At 39.3% G+C, this 19,758-nt stretch overlaps 1 pseudogene; it reads left to right on the top strand.

The window, feature by feature from the left end:
• The first annotated feature begins 256 nt into the window (after positions 1–256).
• LOC140144434 (folliculin pseudogene) lies at positions 257–18,153 on the top strand (annotated as a pseudogene).
• The last annotated feature ends 1,605 nt before the right edge of the window (positions 18,154–19,758 follow it).

Genomic DNA, 19,758 nt, shown 5'->3' with positions numbered 1-19,758 from the left:
CTAAAGTTATCACAATTATGTATTTTAGGCAATAAATTACAAAATAGTAGCTATTTTTTCTAATTAATAATATCCACAACTAAAATGGTAAGTTTAATTATATATTTTAAAGCCCGTTTATACCGAAAACAGGAAATATCAAGAGGTAATTTGTAATATAGAAACATGTCATACTACGGGCTACAAAATATAAAGAGCTACGAGCTCTTTGTAGGAGGCCAAAAGTTCAGAGTTCAACACAGAATGATGACAAATTTATATTTGTTGACAAATAGTCATATGACCAGCAGTGCGTACTTGACATTATTGTGTTGTTGTAGCAAACGTATCACAAGACCAACTTCATTGCAATAATACACAACCTGGTTGAAATCTTTCGAGCTTTTGTCAGTGAATGTTGGTGTATGATATCACTCAGTGACTTGTGATCATTCAATTTCTATCCCATGCTTGACAAATGACAAGTCATGAAGTTGAAGTGAGTGATCATCTGCATGCATGATGGAGTAATTTTCATGATGATGAAGTACATTGTAAGTAAGCTTACTTACAAGTTACATGTCATGAAGTGCAGTACTTTGTGGAAATTAAAAGGTAGGTATCAACTATCATGTTCATGATGATGATGTATATCAGGGCCGTAGCAAGGTTGAAAAATGTGGGGCGGCCATCACAAATGTGGGGCGGCCAAAATACAAATATACGCCAATATTGAAATAAAGATACAGTACTGGCTGGAATCCACCGGGCAAAAATTGTGTGGGTTTTGCACGGCATTTTGCATGGACCGCTAAATTTCAGATCTTACAGATCATACCAATTTGCGCGGTTTGCACGGTTTTTGCGTGGTACCGTTAAAAGTTGTGCTAACCAGCCAACTGCCGCAGCGGTTTATGAGCGGGTTGTTGCACGGCATAAGCCTATTATAAATCGAATTTGCTCTTCTTTGTCAACCACTTGACAAGTGACACACACATTCGGAAGTGGTACTTCAGTTCGCAATGCAATCAATAGCTGTTCAAAACCTTGATATGATCAGAGAAGATGAGAACTCTCATCTTCTCTGATATGATTCCTTGACCGTGTTCCGAAGTATAAAACAACATGCCGAAGTCCCGGCCAAAGTACTGAAACATGGGTCTAACTCTAACACCACCGGCCGGTCATGCGAAATTTCATAACGTGTTTTGGTTTTACCGGTTTAGGCTAATTGTTATGTTTTGTAAGGCCTACTAGTTACACATTTATTCATTTTGTTTCGAATTTGTCTTTCATAAAGATGTAACTTGTATTAAATTGAGTATAAATTGACTAACAATTTATCATTATTCAATTAATAATAGAGCTAGGGGCCAAAAAAAAAAAAGAAAAATATATGAAGAACGATCGAGATAAAAATAAAATGCGTCGATGGAAGAACATAATGAAAATTTACAGAAGGCTTATCATCCCGGCTTATCATTGGGCTTAATTTTCACGATTATCACTTTGTTTGCGACAAAATATTGTAAAAAGCATAGACCCATATTACATTCTGCCACTACCAGAGTTGGAGAGAAATAAACTTCACCAAGCATGGCACCAAATCATCCCGAGCTCCGCGATCGCCTGAGCTGAGTGCCTTCCAGCGATACGGTATCGGACTATCTTCGCCACAAAATCATCATCATCATAAATTCATGTTTCTCGCCGAGTCAATTTATGCAAGTCCTGAGTGCCGTGTGTGGGTCTGAGGACACGGCATTTATTCGACTTTATCATCTTACCTTTAGTTCTATATTAAATCTATCATCAAAAATATAAAAGCTGCAATTTATTCCAGAAAGTAATGTCGATAGCCGTTTCATTTATAAATGGCCTGCCATCGAAGGCCTTTCCATCTTGTTCTTTGAGGCGCTAAAATCCCGGGATGTAATTCAAACATCATGAACATGCATGATTCACGATTTCATATTTTCCTGAAGAGCTGTCAGCTGTTCATTCCTATTCTGATACTTCATAATTTATTTATTCCAGGTATGTATTTATTCCAGGTATGTGCGTGTGAGAGAGTGATCAAGAAAGACACAAGAAGAGGTGTTGAGAAGATCAAAGTTCCTTCTTTGTTGGAAAATTCCCCATATCAACAAGAATACAAGATCACTCGAAGCATTTCACCAGGTGTCATCATTTTAATTTAAACGCACTTGTTTGTCGCATGCACAAGTCAAACTCTTAGTCAAAACATTCCCACAGAAGTCTCTATCATGCTATGCCGGTGAAATCCCCCGGGGGGGATTCAGGTGCAAAGCAATGGATTTTGTAGAACATCCAGGGTGTATTATAGGCCACCGTCTAGGGCTTGATTTATATGCCATGCGCTGTACCACATTCCATTCATACCATGTCCGTCCACAAAGATGGGATGGTATACCACAACACGTGTGTGCTTGTCATCATAGATCGATCGGAAGACTAGAGATTGCATGATACAATACAACTTACAAGAGAGTTTTGAAGAAAACAATTGATAGTTTGTCCCGGGTAGTTTAGCCTATTTTAAATGTTTTACTATAATTATCATATCCACAAATCTTTCAATAATATAATTAATATTCTTCCCACGAGACCACTAGTTGACATCGAAATCCGAATAATGAACAAGCCGAATGCGTGGATGTCAACATGAAATTTTTTTATGAATGGGGATATTATAAATAAACCTAGGAAACAAGCGAAACAACCCAATACGCGATCTCATTTGATTGCATTTCTCAGGCCCTGGTATTTCCCCGGCACACCGACACCGCCTGGCTAATAATTATTTGGTGCAGAAGGGACACTAAAATGAATACACAGGATCGATACACGTGAATTGCTATGCACGATTTTGATATCAGACGAAAATCTTCTGATACCGGGTTAGAAAATGATGAATATCTCCCGTCATGATTTTTTTCTCAAGAAACCAGATTTGGTCTCATAAACTTGGAAATACGTGTTGAACAGATATGATAGTCGCTAGAATGCGCTTTGAAAATTGGCCGTGCGCTTTGAACTCAAAAATTTGACCATTTTATATTGCGTTGGTCCTGTTATGGACTACAGCGTGCAGCGTGTAGTACAGCTGCACTCACTGTAGGCAGTATAAAAGTCGATGACCATTGACCTCAATGGGGTATACAAGCTTAATCACGCACAACCAAGATCGATTACCCGGCTATTGTGAGTAGCCTTAGTTATGTCCTCGACTAATTATTAGTTTAAAAGAGCTTAAAGGTTTGAACCAAATGGCTAATCGTGGCTGTGGATTTAACCTACCATGGCGATTCCTGCCATGAAGATATAGGGTCGAAGACACTGTGCCCGGGGTATTTCTTTGCGGCCCTGTGGATCACATGATCATTAATTATTCATAATTTTAAGGGGCTGTGCAATAATTATGAGCCCGGGGGGGGCAAAGATTTTTTGGCAAGCGGGGGGTGTCATTCAAGCAATTTTAAGCAGGGGGTGGGACAAGCAATTTTTGGCACGTCATTTGAACGCCCCCCCCCGCTCATAATTAAATAAAAATTAAACAAAATAAAATAAACAAATATTGTCAAAAAAAAGTTGCTTTTCCTCACTTCTCATGAGACATTTCTACCTATTTTTATTTAAGAATTAAGATAATATTCCACCAAAATCGTTGTTATCATCCCAGGAATTTAAATATCTATCGTTGGTATTCTAAATTCATGAAATTATCCTGGCACTAATTATAATATCAAATCAAAACACGTGTATACGGCACTTTCCCCTTTCCCACACATCGCACGCACGGTCTAAATATGGCTTGTTATATTCAGCGAAACTAAGCGAAACTAAAGCGAAACGTAAAGCGAAGCGAAGTTCTCACGGCTATTGGACATTATGCAGATTGTCACAGCTCATCTTGTGATACCAGTTGTTCCTCACGGGTGCGCATTGTTGATTAAGAAACACATTTCTCACAGCTATTTCTGAATGAATTATGAATTGATTTTGATTGCAAATTATGCAGATAGTCACAGCGGATGTTTTGATACTCATTTCAAAGTTGTCATTCATTCCTAGCAGGTGCAGTGAGCCCGTTGTTGATTATCACTTTTTGCCAAAAGTGATAATCAACTAAACGCAAGTTCTCACGGCTACTTCTGAATGAATTATGAATTGATTTTGATTGCAAATTATGCAGATAGTCACAGCGGATGTTTTGATACCCATTTCAAAGTTGTCATTCATTCCTAGCAGGTGCAGTGAGCCCGTTTGTTGATTATCACTTTTTGCCAAAAGTGATAATCAACTAAACGAAGTTCTCACGGCTACTTCTGAATGAATTATGAATTGATTTTGATTGCAAATTATGCAGATAGTCACAGCGGATGTTTTGATACCCATTTCAAAGTTGTCATTCATTCCTAGCAGGTGCAGTGAGCCCGTTTCGTTGATTATAACTCTTTGCCAAAAGTGATAATCAGCGAAACGAAGTTCTCATGGCTTTTTTTAAGCCAATTATGGAATCTATTTAGAGTGGAAATTATGCAGATTGCCACAGCGCATCTTTTGATACCAATTTCAAGGTTGTCACTCACTCCCATCAGGTGCAATGAGCCCGGAATGTTGATTTAGAAACACAGTTCTCACGGCTATTTCTGAATGAATTATGAATTTATTTCGATTGCAAATTATGCAGATAGTCACAGCGGATGTTTTGATACTCATTTCAAAGTTGTCATTCATTCCTAGCAGGTGCAGTGAGCCCGTTTGTTGATTATCACTTTTGCCAAAAGTGATAATCAACTAAACAAGTTCTCACGGCTACTTCTGAATGAATTATGAATTGATTTTGATTGCAAATTATGCAGATAGTCACAGCGGATGTTTTGATACCCATTTCAAAGTTGTCATTCATTCCTAGCAGGTGCAGTGAGCCGTTTTCGTTGATTATCACTTTTTGTCATATGTGATAATAAACGACACGCAGTTCTCTCGGCTACTTCTGCATGAATTATGAATTGATTTTGATTGCAAATTATGCAGATAGTCACAGCGGATGTTTTGATACCCATTTCAAAGTTGTCATTCATTCCTAGCAGGTGCAGTGAGCCCGTTTGTTGATTATCACTTTTTGCCAAAAGTGATAATCAGCGGAACGAAGTTCTCATGGCTTTTTTAAGCCAATTATGGAATCTATTTAGAGTGGAAATTATGCAGATTGCCACAGCGCATCTTTTGATACCAATTTCAAGGTTGTCACTCACTCCCATCAGGTGCAATGAGCCCGGAATGTTGATTTAGAAACACAGTTCTCACGGCTATTTCTGAATGAATTATGAATTTATTTCGATTGCAAATTATGCAGATAGTCACAGCGGATGTTTTGATACTCATTTCAAAGTTGTCATTCATTCCTAGCAGGTGCAGTGAGCCCGTTGTTGATTATCACTTTTGCCAAAAGTGATAATCAGCTAAACAAGTTCTCTGCTACTTCTGAATGAATTATGAATTGATTTTGATTGCAAATTATGCAGATAGTCACAGCGGATGTTTTGATAACTAGTTCACAGTTGCCACTCGATCGTAGCAGGTGCAGTGAGCCCGTTTGTTGATTATCACTTTTTGCCAAAAGTGATAATCAACTAAACGAAGTTCTCACGGCTACTTCTGAATGAATTATGAATTGATTTTGTTTGCAAAGTAGGCAGATAGTCACAGCGGATGTTTTGATACTCATTTCAAAGTTGTCATTCATTCCTAGCAGGTGCAGTGAGCCCGTTTCGTTGATTATCACTTTTTGCCAAAAGTGATAATCAACGAAACGAAGTTCTCACTGCTACTTCTGAATGAATTATGAATTGATTTTGATTGCAAATTATGCAGATAGTCACAGCGGATGTTTTGATACTCATTTCAAAGTTGTCATTCATTCCTAGCAGGTGCAGTGAGCCCGTTTTGTTGATTATCACTTTTTGCCAAAAGTGATAATCAACTAAACAAGTTCTCACGGCTACTTCTGAATGAATTATGAATTGATTTTGATTGCAAATTATGCAGATAGTCACAGCGGATGTTTTGATACTCATTTCAAAGTTGTCATTCATTCCTAGCAGGTGCAGTGAGCCCGTTTCGTTGATTATCACTTTTTGCCAAAAGTGATAATCAACGAAACGAAGTTCTCATGGCTTTTTTAAGCCAATTATGGAATCTATTTAGAGTGGAAATTATGCAGATTGCCACAGCGCATCTTTTGATACCAATTTCAAGGTTGTCACTCACTCCCATCAGGTGCAATGAGCCCGGATTGTTGAGTAAGAAACACAGTTCTCACGGCTATTTCTGAATGAATTATGAATTTATTTCGATTGCAAATTATGCAGATAGTCACAGCGGATGTTTTGATACTCATTTCAAAGTTGTCATTCATTCCTAGCAGGTGCAGTGAGCCCGTTTCGTTGATTATCACTTTTGCCAAAAGTGATAATCAACGAAACGAAGTTCTCACTGGCTACTTCTGAATGAATTATGAATTGATTTTGATTGCAAATTATGCAGATAGTCACAGCGGATGTTTTGATCCTCATTTCAAAGTTGTCATTCATTCCTAGCAGGTGCAGTGAGCCCGTTTCGTTGATTATCACTTTTTGCCAAAAGTGATAATCAACGAAACGAAGTTCTCACGGCTACTTCTGAATGAATTATGAATTGATTTTGATTGCAAATTATGCAGATAGTCACAGCGGATGTTTTGATACCCATTTCAAAGTTGTCATTCATTCCTAGCAGGTGCAGTGAGCCCGTTTCGTTGATTATCACTTTTGACAAAAAGTGCATGATAATCAACGAATATTGACGCGTTTTGATTAATATTTCATTGAATTTATGCGTATTTTTCTTTAAATAATAAATACCACCTTTTTCTTTAGTAAATCAGACGTCACCAAGTTACTTTTCTTCGGAAAGAAATGGGGTTACCATGGTGACCTTGGCTGAAAGCCGACTAGCAACTATTGTTTGAACGCCCCTCCCCCACAATAACTAGATCGAGGGGTCACCCAGCGGTTAGTAGAGGTTGTTTACAACTATTTGCGCACTTTCCCACACTATCTGAGGGTCGTGCCTACGTGCATCAGGGGACCCACATGGCCACGTGCTCACTGTGCGGTAGAGCACGCACGGGCATGTCAAAGCCCAGGTCAAAATAAATATTATTGCGTGATTCAACCGGGGATTCTGCCCGGGGATTCTGTAGGGGAAATATTCTTTCGGAGTTTGTATTTAAGCTTTTAATATCAGCATTTTCATTTGAAATGAAGTTTGGATCATGGATTTTGGAATCTTCTATACTACTAAAATAATAGCCGGTCTCTGTCTATCTGTCTGTCTGTCTGTCTGTCCGGCTATACGTTTCGCCGTGCTTCGACGCATCGAGCCGAAATTTCAGATATGGATAGGTGATGGGAAAAGCATGTTGACCGGATGGTTTTCGAAGGGACCCCTCGAGGTCAAAGGTCATCTAGGGGGAAAATACCCCAACTGGATAGCAAAAACAGCAGCAAGTGGATACAAAGATGTGTAATGGGCAACTCTGGACAAGTTTCATTCAGCTTTTGGCTGTTTGCCCAAATTGAAATGCACTGTAATGTCTACCCAGAATGCATTGCTGCAAAGCTACAGTATTGGGCTTGCAGCAGTATTGGGCTTGCAGTATATAACCAAGTTGCAATGGGCTTGCAGTATATAAATAGCTCTGACTGCAGTATTGGGCTTGCAGTATATTGCACAACCAAGTTGCAACAAGTTTTTAAAGTATGGTTACCGCACCATAGCTGAACCATGGGGCTTTGGCAGTATAGGTACATGAAAGTAAACTAGAGCGGTTACCACACCATAGTATAGCGGTCTCTATCTGTCTATCTGTCTGTCTATCTATCTGTCTGTCCGGCTATAAGCGTTTTGGCGCTTCGTCAGGCTTCGCCGCATCAAGCGCTGAAATTTCGGATATAGATAGGTATTGGGAAAAGCATGTTGGCCATGTGGTTTTGAAGGTCATCGGAGGTCAAGGTCAAAGGTCAAAATATCACACTTTGTCCGATCGGGCTCAAACTTGGTGGGTGGAATCCTTGATACAAGAAGAATATATGACCGAAATAAAATCAAGGTCAACCGAGGTCAAAGGTCATTACGGAGGGGTCAAATTTCAAACTTTGTCCGATCGGGCTCAAACTTGGTGGGTCGCAACCTTCGTATGAGGGGAGCATGAAAAACATTATATGGAGGTCATCCGAGGTCAAAGGTCATGGATTTCAAACTTTGTCCTATTGGGTTCAAACTTGGTGGGTGCAATACTTGATACGAGGGGCATATATGCGCAAAACAAAATTGAGGTCAACCGTGGTCAAAGGTCATGTAGGGGCTACATTTAACTTTGCCCTATTGGGCTTACACTTGATAGGTGGAATCCTTCATTATGACTGAGGGAGCATGAAAAAATTGCACCAAGGTCATCCAAGTTCAAAGGTAATCTGGGGTCAAACAGTATCGCTATCATGCCAGTGCTCGCACAGCATCTGGGCTCTCATAGCCGCAGGTGCACTAGTTACTAATAAAATAATAAGCGGGCTGTATCTGTCTATCTGTCTATCTATCTGTCTGTCCGCTATGCGTTCCGCCGTGCTTCGACGATCGAGCCGAAATTTCGGATATGGGTAGGTGACGGGAAAAGCATGTTGACCAGGTGGTTTTGAAGGGCCCCTTGAGGTCAAAGGTCATCTAGGGGCAAAATACCCCAACTGGATAGCAAAAGCAGCAGCAAGTGGATACAAAGATGTGTAATGGGCAACTCTGGACAAGTTTCATTCAGCTTTTGGCTGTCTGCCCAATTTGAAATGCACTGTAATGTCTACCCAGAATGCATTGCTGCAAAGCTACAGTATTGGGCTTGCAGCAGTATTGGGCTTGCAGTATATAACTTGCAGTATATTGCACAACCAAGTTGCAATGGGCTTGCAGTATATAAATAGCTCTGACTGCAGTATTGGGCTTGCAGTATATTGCACAACCAAGTTGCAACAAGTTTTTAAAGTACGGTTACCGCACCATAGCTGAACCATGGGGCTTTAAAGTATGGTTACCGCACCATAGCTGAACCATGGGGCTTTGGCAGTATAGGTACATGAAAGTAAACTAGAGCGGTTACCACACCATAGTATAGCGGTCTCTATCTGTCTATCTGTCTGTCTATCTATCTGTCTGTCCGGCTATATAGCGTTTCGCGCTTCGAGGCATCGCTGAAATTTCGGATATAGATAGGTATTGGGAAAAGCATGTTGGCCATGTGGTTTTGAAGGTCATCGGAGGTCAAGGTCAAAGGTCAAAATTTCACACTTTGTCCGATCGGGCTCAAACTTGGTGGGTGGAATCCTTGATACAAGAAGAATATATGACCGAAATAAAATCGAGGTCAACCGAGGTCAAAGGTCATTATGGAGGGGTCAAATTTCAAACTTTGTCCGATCGGGCTCAAACTTGGTGGGTCGCAACCTTCGTATGAGGGGAGCATGAAAAAACATTATATGGAGGTCATCCGAGGTCAAAGGTCAAAGGTCATGGATTTCAAACTTTGTCCTATTGGGTTCAAACTTGGTGGGTGCAATCCTTGATACGAGGGAATATATGCATAAAACAAAATTGAGGTCAACCGAGGTCAAAGGTCATGTAGGGGCTACATTTAACTTTGCCCTATTGGGCTTACACTTGATAGGTGGAATCCTTCGTATGACTGAGGGGAGCATGAAAAAAATTGCACCAAGGTCATCCAAGTTCAAAGGTCATCTGGGGTCAAACAGTATCGCTATCATGCCAGTGCTCTCACAGCATCTGGGCTCTCATAGCCGCAGGTGCACTAGTATCATATAAAGCAATTAGCTGGAATAAATTGCATCATCAATCACAGAACTCGCTTTTCACCAATTGCACAGTTGCATTTTTTCTCGAACCTATAAATAGGTGAATGTTATGACATGGTGTGACATCAAAAATGTTGGGAGTGGACTTTCTTATTATTGTTTTTAAAATACATCATTTGATGTTCACACCACATTCCAGAGATAACTCTATACGCGGTACGGCAATTGTTGGCCAATTTGAATAATTCAACTAACGTGAAATTGGTCATAATCGGCTGAGCGGCAAGAAATGGTGCTCGACATTCACGAGTAAAGATGATAAAATGTTGGTCGGAGCAGCAATTTCAAGGATCTCTGGTTCTCTGGTTTGTCAACTCATGATAAAGGATTAACAAGTCGTGCCAGGATCCTGTGCCAGGAATCAGGATGATCTTTTCGGGAAAAGCCTTCCGATTCATCTCTTGCCAAGGCGCATATCGGGGTTGTTCAAAGGCAGCTGCCGCATGCCGGGCTGGGGCATTGAAGACCCAAGGGTGCGTACGGCTTCTCAGTCCTGGGGGCTTCGGCGCACTTGGCTATGGATCATTGGATGTATAATCTACGTGCACTTTTAGTTCTGAAACGAAAAGGAAATACATGTAGAACAAGTATTGTGAGATCGTAAATATGTGTTTGTCTCAAGGTAAGAACAAACCAGAACAGCTTGAAAACCTGGCCCGGGGAAAACTGGGTATCAAACATGTCGGCGAAATAATATTGAAAACATAAAATAATTTTGACTGCAAATGTATGTACGTACACTGATGTAGAATGTAACGAATGTTGAATTATATCGGCCGTCTTCTATGTATCGGTCTGTAAAATTTGTGATGGCAAGACGATTATTTATGTTTTGGGTGAATAATTTGCTATTCATGTGTGGGGAAATTTGATGCACAAACCGATGATTCGGAGACCAGTGTATCACGGGCTGACTTTGCGCTCGAAAGTGCGGGCAAAAATGTCAGGTTCCCGGTTGGGTTCTTGCCAATTTATCGCGGGAGAAGTTTTAAAGTTAATAATAGATAGCGCTCGTACAAACACAGGTTTGAGCATAAAGCGGGGATTTTTCTTAAAAATTTGCTGTTTTTATTTCCATTTTTGTACATGTTTAAAAACAGCCTGGTTGTCTTTTTTTTTTTTTTATTAATTTTGTAAATTAATTGCGCATCGTCGATGTTTTAACTTTTGCCGTTCTTCTAAACATGGAAATAGTATAGCAGGCATATAGATAATTTGTAGATAATGTTCATGTTCCAAGCTAACATCAAGAGCTCTGCTCAGTGCTTCATGTCATGATGTGTCAATCAATAAAGATGAAGGTACATCTTGTTGAACTACTTCAAGTGATGAATGCGAATCATTAGCCTATCGATTGAAGCGAATAGGATTAAGCCGTGCAAAACTCATGCGCGGTTTTGCGCGGTACAGTCAGTAGAGATGCTACATGTAGTCACATGAAGAGGTTCATCAGAGATGACCGTGCAACTACCGCGCAAATTATCAACCCGCGAATACCGCGCGTGGGTTTTGCACGGCCCGTGCCCGGTGGATTCCAGCCAGTACTGTATAAAGAAAAACATAACAAATTTCTCAAAAAGTGGGGCGGCCATGGCATCCCCGGCCGCCCCGCTTGCTACGGCCCGGGCTACGGCCCTGATGTATATTGTTGTATATTTGTTTCCTTTTTACATTTTGCTTGTAGTTACATTACATTAGTAATGTCATGAATGTTGTATAACTATAATATGTTTGTAGTATTAAGTTGTAAAGCACTTTGTGGTTTCTTCTTGAAAAAGTGATGAGCAAAAAAAAAAAAAAAAACAAGAAAAGGAAAAGGATTATAGGCACTAGCGACAAAGGTTTCAAAATTTTGAAACCTTTTTCATAATTCTTCCACCCTTTTTCTTTAATTCTTTTTACTGCCCCTTCTTCTTCTGCCGCCCCTTCTTTTTTGCTTCCCACGGATTTTACTCGGGGGGGGGGGGGGGGCACCCCAAAAATATGTGCATGGATCATGTACAACACCATTTTTGAAATCTATTTTGGGTTATTCCTTCATGTAATTTTACACTAAATTAGGCCTTAGGGTTAGATTTAGTTTAGGGTGATGGTTAGGGTTAGGATATAGCTTGTACACAAAATAATTCCATGAAGGATCTACCTTATTTTGCCACTTGATGTGATGTCACGATGACATGTACCTCTAGCTGTCTATACCACAGAGTGCAATTTAATGACCACTCATGATGTTAAATGACATGGTCAATCAATTGGATGAAATATTGATTTTTGAAGACAAAAGTTTAAACCCAAATTTGATTTGATTTTGAGTTTGACCCTAACATTTTGGGTATGATTTTAAAGCTTATTAAATCAGAAATTCAAATTTGGAATATTTCAGAAAGTTTATGTGTCGGCTTTATACACATTTTGTGAGAGCAGGTCACATATCGAGGGTTGAGAGCCAGAAAGCCTCAACTCACAATCACCTGCTCCCACAAAATGAGCATTAAGTTGCCAGGGCACTATAGAAGATACAGTCCATTAGTCATGACAAAAATAGAAAACAAAAGGCATTGTGGAGGAAATATTGATTTTTAAAGACCAAAGCAAGGAGCCAACTTTATGCTCATTTTGAGAGAGCTGGTCATATAGTTAACGCTTTCTGGTTCTGAACCCTCAAATATCTTGCATCAATGTCATTATGCTTTTGCATTTTAAAATTGACAAGTCTGTCATTTCTATCTTGCAGAGTTGTGAGTCTTCAGTCGGGACTGTTGAAGTGTCCAGTTTCCAAGTAAACAAACTCAAACATTGACCAGAACAATGAATGCTGTAATAGCACTTTGTCATTTCTGTGAGCTTCATGGACCAAGCATCTTATTCTGCACACAAGCCTTTCACTCATCACCTGCTTCAGCTGGCAATTTCTTCCAAGATGGAAAAGGTAGCACCTCAAGTCAAGATTCTACCGGACGACCTTCCAGATCTTCCACCCCTGAGTCCCCATCTGCAACTGGGGAGCACCCTCCACCATCCAAGACCCAGCTGTGTGAAGCATGTCGTTCTTTTCAACCTGGACAGCCTAGTTTCATCAGTCACGATCACGATGCTCAAATATGCTACATCAGCACCCAATACCCCAGACATCCGCAAGTGTTTACAGTGGTCAGACAAGCTTGTATCAGAAGCCTCAGCTGTGAAGTCTGTCCAGGTCGAGAAGGTCCAATCTTCGTTGGAGATGAACACAATGGCTACGTTCTCAGCTATACTTTCTTTGTTAAAGACAGCCAAGCCCGGGGATTTCAAAGGTGGTATAGCATAATTGTGGTAATGATGGATCGCATCTTTTTACTCAATTCATGGCCGTTTCTCATCTCCAATATACGTTCCCTGATTGATGAACTCCAAGCAAAAGCAGTGACCGTGTATGACAAAGAGCAAGCTGTAGCACCCCAGCGAGCTCACAGACTAACTCGTGAGCTTCTCTCACCAGGGGGTGATTTCTACAGGCGTCGTGGGGGCGGTGGAAGCAAAACTTTTAGAGCCTTGGTGGTGCTTACTGGAGATACAAACTTATTTCGCTATTTGCACATGACTTTCTCTTGGACATTGAAAGCTGGCGGAAGCAGAATGACGGAGAAACTACTGGAGGGACCACCAAAAGAAGAAACTTTGATAGATTTAGACAATGAAGAAGAGGAGACAGAAGAGGGGTTCATCAAAGTGAAGACAAAACCAGTAGGGCCATCAGGAGATAACCAGAGTGTGCTTGGTGAGGAAGATCCTGTTGTGGAACCTGTACTGGATCCGGAAGTGTCTTACGATGATGGAGGACCAACGTTTACTGGCCTCCAGCATCTTCGAGTTGTGCTAGGAAGCCTCATCTTCCGAGATATGGCCTTCCACGCTATCACAGGCAACCAGGTCATTGTGAGGTGTAAGTTTAAGAGCACTTTAAAGTCTTTCTTTGAAGTCTTTCAGACCATACTTCCTGCAGGATGCTGTAGAACCATCGTGCACAGTCCAGAATACATTGACTCTTACAAGTGCAATTTTCTTGGACTCTCTCCGGACACAAGCCTACCAGATCACATGAAATCGGCAGAATTCTACATCATGTTGGATTTAATCATACCAGATGATACCACTGAGGGTATGAGTAAAGTGATTGCGAACAGTAACGATGCGTTCTACGGGTATGGTCTTGTAATGAGCAGCAGCGCATCGCTTCCGGACAAAGCGCCGACGATTCTCATCAAGATTGAAAATGTGCTTGACAATGAGAACTTCACCAACGTGATCATAGACACGTTTCTGTTGACATTGAGGGAAGAATGGATGAGCAAAGTGAAACTACTCTTCAAGTTCACCCGATCAGAGCGTTCATGCACGCTGCCGAGGAAGAGACAGATCAGCTTCTGAAGGTCCTGAAAGCAGGGTCTGAAGACAAGGTCATGTTGAAATTCTGGATGAAGGGTCTAAGCTCTAAGTACAAGTCACACCTGCTCACATCCAATTTGGGATCATAAGTGATAGCTGTGTCAGCTATATCTTAGCTAGCTACCCCTCTGCCCATCTAAAGACAGGGAGTTTGCTCTTAGGATGGGCAAAAGTAATGCCTTTGACATACTATAATTGTAGGTGTTGAGAAAGGCTACTGAACTTTTTAGTAGACCAGCTTAGCAAAACAAGGCCATAGCAACACATATTTGAACTCTTTGAACCCCTAAAGGCAATTTTATTCATTATTATGTTTTGATAAATCTAACTCCCAAGTGTGTGAAAATATTGGATCCAAAATATAATAATGATAAAATTGGATGCTTTACGCCCTATATTTATTGGTACAGTTTAAAAAAGTTATAGCTCGACCAATAAATATGGGCTCAACCGCTCAATCATCCAAATTTATCAAATGAGGGGCAAAGACCATGTGTGTCAGTGGCATATATTGCAAGTTTTAAGGGGAGGGCAAAAAGTTGTCCATTTACTCGCTCACAAAATGACATTGAGACAATGCAAAAGGTACAAAAATGTGCAAATATAATTTAATATGTTAGTGTATAGTGTGTGCATGTACCCTTGTTCCCCTTCTAATGTAGAAAGAGTACAAAAAGTAAGGATTCCTTATGGTAAATTTAACAGTGACTTTTTTAAAATGCATGACTTGTATTGCTTACAAAGATATTAGACTCTGGATGGTGGGTACTCGACTTTGGAAGTGACAGGGATGTGCGGACACTAGTTCAAATCTAGGGGTCTGTCAATGAGAGACTTATCACCAGTAAAGGGGTCATTTGGTGAGGAGGCCCAAACAAAGGATCTGTCCATGAGTTGGGGAAACTTACCAAAAAACGGGGTCTGTCTGTGAGGGGGGGGGAATTTTACCAAAAAAAGGGTGTCTTTCTGTGAGGCCTTCCATCTGCAACCTTGGCAATAAGTCTTGGAACGCTTGGATGTAAAAAACGGAAAACTGTCACCCCTCTGCCCCCGTTCAACCGTCTTCAGCGGTTACTTTCCCAATGTGTTCCAACATTGATTGATGGGGAGAGGGGAAGGGGAAATCATTGTGGGTGCAGCCCGTCACTCAGAAGACCTGGTAATTAGAAGACCTGCTATTCAGAATAACGGACTTTTGAACAGTGGGCTTTTTGTTGAATTTTATGTAAAAGTCCCACTACTCACAATTTTTTTCTGACTAGCGGGCTGTATCCAAACCAACCCTAACCTTAACCCCCAACCCTAACACTAACCCATAACCATAACCCTAACCCTAATCCTGCAAAGGGCCCATTAATCAGAAGGCCTGCTACTCAATATTTTTTTTTAGGAGCGCTCAATCTCTCTTCTATGAGATTCACATGGAGCTGTTCATTAAGACATGCAATAGGGAGTGAGAGTGATCACATGCCTTAATTCACATGCTTAATATAAAGGCATGGTTAGTGATATATGCGACGTTCACCCACCTTGGCACAGTATTTTTTGTTTGGCCTGAGAGCACATCAGACACACTAAATTGCATTCTGAATATGATGAATGTCCTTCTGATATCAAATAACTGTTTGAAATTCACGATACAGTGGCAACTCGTTAACACAAACCCTCTTAACATGAAGTTCCTGATAACAAGAAGTATGTTTTACATTCCCAAGCATACATTTCACATGTTATTAGAACTGGATAACATGAACTCCTGATAACAAGAAGTGAAATTTGAATTCTGCACAACTTCGTGTTAATGAGTTTCCACTGTATAATACAAATATTATGGCAAATTATTAAAAAGGCAAATTATTAAAAATTGATTTTTATATTTTTGGCATTTAACAGTCCTAGAAAACTTTATAAATCTAATGATATGTACTTAAAGTGTATGTAGCTGGGATGACAAACCATCCATCATGAACATTTTGACCTTTCGTGTTGAAGATATACAATTTTTTCCCCAAAAGACCTACAAAATTTAGGTGTTTTTTGGGGGAAAATTTATATTTTCAATACAAAAGGTCAAAATTTTCAAATGATGGATGCCTTTTCCTCCCAGCTACATACACTTTAAGTACATATCATCAGATTTATAAAGTTTACTTTGAGGACTGTTGAATATCAAAAATGTATTTGATATCAGAAGGAAATTTGTATTCAGAATGCAATTTGTTGTGTCTAATGTGCTCTCAGGCCCCACAAAAAATATTGTGCAAAGGTGGGTGACCGACCCCTTAAAGGATAATTTTGTGATTCCAGCATCCTCATCAAAATTATGTAAAGTGTCAGTAGATATCCATGAAAAAGTTTGTTCCCAAAATTTCGGTTGATTCCGACTTTGAGTTTGCAAAATTGCATCAACAGGGACTGTCTTTCACTCTTTTGGAATTTGTAGAGGAGCATGCTGTTCAGAGCATTTACAATAGAATGTAAGGAGAGTATGGTCAACTACGGAGAGCTAAAAATCACTCTCCTATATTAGATTTAAGGAGAGCAGTAGAGAGTGATTGCTCTCACTCTCCTCAAAAGGCAGTCCTTGCATCAACCAATCAGATTCCCTGATACCATCTACTCTCACATCCCTACTGGTACACACAATTACGATCTAGGCCCTTGAATGAAACACTCATTTCTGTTCATTTTACCTTATATTTGTTTAAAAGGGATCATATTTGATACAAAAATGTACTAATTTGAATTTATCATTTTGTGAAAATATATCTAAATTTAATTGGACATTCGGAGATTTTAAGTTGACATTTTATGACATTGTTCAATTGGGTTTTATGGATAGTATATACATTGTACATGTACTCATTTTCAGTGTTTAGATTGAGAGCTTAAGGGGGTACTACACCCCTGGCCAAGTTTGTGCCCATTTTTGCATTTTTCTCAAAAATTATAGCACATTGGTAACAAGTAAGATAGGTATGTTATAGGGGCAAGGACTACAACTACTGTACTGAAAATTCAATAACTCAAAGCAAGTAGTTAATTGATTTATTGATCAAATATTGGTTTTCCCTCATTTTGGACTGTAACTCCACAACTGTTGTCTGTGCTGAAATAAAATGTCCATTGCAGTAGTTGTAGTCCTTGCCCCTATAATATACATATGTTACTTGTCCCCAATGCGCTATAATTTTTGAGAAAACTGCAAAAATTGGCACAAAATTGGGCAGGGGTGTAGTACCCCCTTAATGGGAATACAATCATAATTTTTACCACACTCTTAGAAAAAACAGTTCTAAGTAGAACCTAAAATGGTTCTTTAGCTGTCCTGTATGTGGAACCTTAAATGGTTCTTCAAATAACTGAATATGGTTCTGGAAAGGTTCGAAAGAACCATTTTTAGACTTGAAAAGGATTCTGGAAAGGCCAGAAAGAACCATTTTTAGGGTTCTTTCAATTTTCAAGAAGCCTTTTCTCTTGAGAGTTCTACATACAGAATAGCCAAGAACCCTTTTTTCTAAGAGTGCATTTATTATGGTTGTAACCATATAATTATAACATGTTTTTGTGAAAAGTGGGGGATGAAGCTGTGGCTCACGAAATGCAACCTACCTAACTGATCATAATAGTAGAAAAAAATATGTATAAAGATGATATGTTACAAAATGTATGATTCACCTGAATTTAATTTTAGAATTTAATTAACAAAATGCAAAATAATTACATAAAATTTGTATATTTTTGATAAATTGCGAAAGAAAATGTGAGCAAAAGTGATCTTTTACAGTGTCTTCTATATTTCTGCATTTAATAGTCCTAGAAAACTTTATAAATCTAATGATATATACTTAAAGTGTATGTAGCTGGGATGACAAACCATCCATCATGAAAAAATTTTTCCCAAAAGACCTACAAAATTTAGGTGTTTTTCGGGGAAAAATTTATATTTTCAATACAAAAGGTCAAAATTTTCAAATGATGGATGCCTTTTCCTCCCAGCTACACTTGAAGTACATTTGTATATTTTTGATAAATTGTGAAAGAAAATGTGAGCAAAAGTGATCTTTTACAGTGTCTTCTATATTTCTATGTGTGTGTGCAAACAATATGCGTAACTACTGCATTTAACTTAAGTAAAAACAGATGATTTTGCTATCAGCATGAAGCTGAATTTTGACATCAAGATACATGAAATACTAGTAGTTAGGCCTACTCAATTCAATCTTGATGTAAAATGGTGGAAAACTGACCAAAGGTCACAAATTTGTGTGACTTTATTTAAATGGCACATTTATAGTAAACATTGCGCCATTGCTTCCAAACAACGTTCATCTTCTCTGCTGTAACCCCTCCCCTCCCCTGATTCCTGAAAGATATAGCACTTATTTTTTGGGGGGGGGGGGGGTAAAGGATATTATCCTACTAGTATAGCCCAATCATAATCCTTTAGTTGGAATTAGGCATTTTTTTAAATATAAGGGCCAAAATATGAATTTTTGCAAATTATGATTGCAGTTACTAAATTCAAAGTCTAACTATTCAGAATCATGACAATTTACAATTGACCTTAAATCTCGAAAACTAGAAAAATTCCCTGTAGAGTACTTGGGACTGGTTGGGGAAAACACACGACAGAGATTTAAGCCACATCCTGTGAAATGCATGAAAATGCCCGAAAAAGAACCAAACCAAAACAAACCCAGGAGATTTCCCGAAAACTTACATATCTGGTACAAAGATAATAACCACCAGCCCCTTCTCTTAATTAACTACTGTTCATACAATCAAATCACACATCATGGAAGTTACCCGGGGAAGTTATTTAAAATTAAAATACATGGAGATGATCTGTGTCCAGAAGAAAGGGGGGGTCTATTGAACATGTTGAAAGTTGATAACAAGCTTGAACTTTGGTAAGAGCTTCCCATTTTCCGGGGGGGGGTACTCAGTACAAATGACCATACGGGGACGTGCCACAAATATGGGTAGCATTTTTAGCCTTTTGGTATATCAATGACCCCCTTTTCTAAGCCTATTTTGGTATATGAATGGGTCCTTTTTTCAAAATTTTCTCAATTTTTTCGGAAAATAGCCCAAATTTTCCTTAATGTAGCCAAAATTGTCGTCAAATTTTGGGAAAATTTGTAAAAACTAAGACAATTTGGGTTAAATTTGGCCGAAAATTTGGACTTTTGGTATATCAATGGGTCCAAGAGGCTTGTTCTTCTTGGCCAACTCCATGGGCCAACTTGAGGGAAAGAAAAATCTAGAAAATGATATCCGTTTTAATTATTGATGTACATGTAGTAGGCCTTATCAATAATATGGAATATTTAAAATAGTACATAGTATTATGTTTCAATATTTT

This window comes from Amphiura filiformis, unplaced genomic scaffold (assembly GCF_039555335.1).
Source record: "Amphiura filiformis unplaced genomic scaffold, Afil_fr2py scaffold_54, whole genome shotgun sequence".
Taxonomy (NCBI): domain Eukaryota; kingdom Metazoa; phylum Echinodermata; class Ophiuroidea; order Amphilepidida; family Amphiuridae; genus Amphiura; species Amphiura filiformis.
Note: the sequence above shows the minus strand (reverse complement) of the source record. Positions and strands in the feature narration are given on the sequence as shown.